Source organism: Trachypithecus francoisi, unplaced genomic scaffold, assembly GCF_009764315.1.
Source record: "Trachypithecus francoisi isolate TF-2019V2 unplaced genomic scaffold, Tfra_2.0 Lachesis_group0, whole genome shotgun sequence".
In the NCBI taxonomy this organism is placed as follows: domain Eukaryota; kingdom Metazoa; phylum Chordata; class Mammalia; order Primates; family Cercopithecidae; genus Trachypithecus; species Trachypithecus francoisi.
The window spans coordinates 47,733,146-47,736,544 of NW_022681453.1; the positions used below are offsets into that span (position 1 = coordinate 47,733,146).

At 37.5% G+C, this 3,399-nt stretch overlaps 1 pseudogene across 1 annotated transcript; it reads right to left on the reverse strand.

Annotated features, from left to right (window-relative positions):
- Positions 1-316: 316 nt before the first annotated feature.
- Positions 317-2,557, reverse strand: LOC117083170 (annotated as a pseudogene). Its single transcript, XR_004436980.1, has one exon. The product of XR_004436980.1 is annotated as a polyribonucleotide nucleotidyltransferase 1, mitochondrial-like (transcript).
- Positions 2,558-3,399: the final 842 nt, after the last annotated feature.

The following is a 3,399-nucleotide window of genomic DNA, read 5'->3' on the forward strand; positions in this document are numbered from 1 at the left end:
AATATATATGTCATATTATATCTATGTTTTTCATATATTTCAGAATTATAGAAACAAAGGTATGTAATCTTTTCTTAGATGTATAGATGACTTACTTTTAATAATATTTCTTGATTTATAATGTAAATAAGATTAAACGAATATGGGTTACTCTTGAATTTCAAAATTGGCACATGTAAACGAGCATTTTAATACAAATAATTAGAATATATTTATACCATATATAAATCTACACAATGGAAGATACTACTAAAATTTTGCTCTATAGCACCTTACCCTAGAAAACATAGAATTCTGGATTTCTCTTTAAAAAAAATCACTGAGAATAATTAGATGATGACTGTAAAATAGGTTTTCCCATTACAATACTGCTGTCATTCAAAGTTCTGACAACAGTTGTAGCTGGAGACTGAAGCACTTTATGAGAAAGCCTCATTCTTCCATCAGCTGGGTCACATCCAAAGTATTTCACCTGAATTTCTTGGCCAACTTCTAATCCTAGGGCAATAGGATGTTTAACCTTTCACTGATCAAGCTGTGTGTTATAAAGCAGTACCACAGTCATATTTGGATATAATTTTACCATTACACCAGTATCTCTGCTTTCAGTTATTGTGGCAGTATACCCTGCTCCAAATTCTAATTGCTGCTCCTGATCTTCCTTGCAGATTTCGGCAATGAAGTCTCTTGCCTCATGCATAGCACTGGGTGTTGATGCAAATATAGAAAACGTTTCTTCATCCACCTGACTAATAGTTACAACTGTTTCAACCTGATGTTTTTTTAAGTTATATCCACCTGGTCCAACAAGTTTTTCCCATTTTGATAATGGAACCTGAACAGTTTCTACAACAGGTCCATTTTCTTTTCTAGATGTTTGAGGTTTTGAAATAGTTTTGTTCATGATTTGTAATATCTCCTTTTTCGCCACTGAAGCTTGTTGAATAGCCTCCATTACAATGTTCATTGGTATTCCAGGTAATTTAATATCAGCCTGTAATGCAGTTATCCCTTTATTAGTGCCAGCTATTTTGAAGTCCATGTCACCACTGTAATCTTCAATTCCCAGAATATCTGTTAGCAAATGATAATCTTCTATTTCACCCTTCTCAAGATCGGTTTTGGTGGCCAATCCCATTGCTACGTCTGTGACAGCAGGTGAAATTGGAACCCCTGAATCCATTAACGCTAAAGTTCCACCCCATGCAGATGCCATAGAACATGGCCCATTTGACTCTAGGACTTGAGATGTAACTCTTACAGTGATAGGAAAATCTTTGGGAATAACAGGATACAAAGCTTTCTCAGCAAGAGCACCATGCCCAAGTTCTCTTCTATTTAAACCAGTGACTTCAACAATTTCATTAGTTGCATAAGAAGGAAACTCATAGCGCAGCATGAAATTTTTATCTTTTATCCCATTTATAGCTATTATAACTTGATCCAACTTAATACTGGATTCTAATGAATCAAATGTAACAATACAAAGCATCTGTGTTGTCCTCTTTGCAATAATTCTGATCCATGAAGGGTTTTAAACATATCCACCTCACAACCTATATTCCTAAGTAAAGTCAAATCCCAACCATCGCATCTTTTGTATTCATTCAAAATAATACTTCTAAAAACTTCCTTTGCAACAACATTGAAGAATTCTATTATTTCATATAGATCAACCTCTGGAAATATTTCTTTTAGTTGTTCCTCTGTATCTAATCTTATTTTGTTAACAGCTTCATCTCTGGAAATTTTATCATATTCACAATCTGTAAAAACTGCATAGAGTCTCTCCATAGCAAGTTTTATGAGCATGTTTCACAATCTCTGGTGAAGGGGTAAATAACTTCTGAGGTGTCCCCTTGGTAACACCAATTTCTTTTACCAACTGCTGGATGCCCTGAATTATTTGTTGGGTATATTTCACTCCCACTTTGCTAGCATGGCAAAAGTCCTGCTGTAAAATGTTCTCTGCAGAGGCTTCCAACATGACAGTCTGACTTTTAGGTGCTCCAGGAACCACTACATTTAAAGTACTAGAAGACATTTCTTTTCTTGTTGGGTTAACAACATATTCTCCATCAGTTATTCCTATTCATACTGCCCCAACAGGTCCATTCCAAAGAATATCTGATCGTGAGAGGGCTACAGAGGCACCATTAATTGCTAGGACATCAAGCTCATTAATACCATCTACGGCTAACAGATTACACAGAACCTGTATATCATAGAAGTAGCCAGCTGGAAAGATAGGTCTAATTGAACAATCTATTATTCAACTTGTAAGAAATTTTTTATCAGAAGTACCAATCTCTCTTCTCAGAGGGTTTGTGGGAATTCTACCTGCTGCAGCAGCGTTTTGTCTGTAGTCAACCACCAAAGGCGTAAACTGGGAAGGTGAAGGTTTTGTTTTACTGACCGCTGTGACCATTACTGCAGTGTCACCTGACTGTACTACAGCAGAGCCATCTGCAAATCTGGCCAGCTTTCCAGAGGATATTTCTAATTTCCTGTTGCCCAAGTCCACGGCCACAGCTCAAGACCCTGCACTACTCAATAGTGCCCACACCTGTAACTGGATGAGTCCCCGATCCCACCCTGGCAGACAGAAGGGACCATCGCTCAGCGGCCAGAGCTGGAGGCTCAGTGAGGTCTTAGCTTCCTCCTGCTATCCTCTGTAGCTATGCCTTAGTGTTTCCTTCACAGCACTTACTACAATTTGTAGTCATTTACTGATGTGATTATCGGTTATTATCCCTCATGAGTCTCACAGCTAAATGACAGCAGGGATCAGGTCTGTCTTCCTCCCTGTGTCACAGTTGTATCTGGCACCAAGCACATACAAGGCATTTGATAAGTATTATTTAACATAATGAAAATGAAGTACATTTATAACACTGTTCTTTCTACCCAAAGAGGACACAAAAGATTATGGACTTCCATTCTGTGTCAATATATTCAACAAGATAGAAGAAATATCACAACTGAGGGTTGCAAAACACTGAAAGTTATCAACGCTTGTTCTCTAGAGATCCTTGTTAAACAATGTCCCATCCATCAAGGGTGAATTAAATTTGTCCCTGGCTTGAGGACAGAATAAGATGACTTCACCCGGCCCCTTATAAACTTATAATTTTATGAAAAATCCATAAGCTCTCATCTTTCCAGCACTCTGATAACGAGGTAATTACTCTTTTAATGAAAAAGGAACCCTTTTTATATCTATCCCCATTGAATTATGGACCTCAAAATTGAATTGGAGTCTAATAGACATCAAACACAACTACCTGTCAGTTCCTAACAAGGATGAGGAAAAAAATATATATATATATATATAGTGATATCTGGGGAGCCAAGGGGCAGTGTGACAGGGTGTCCTTCCTGCCTTCTCTGATGACCCTT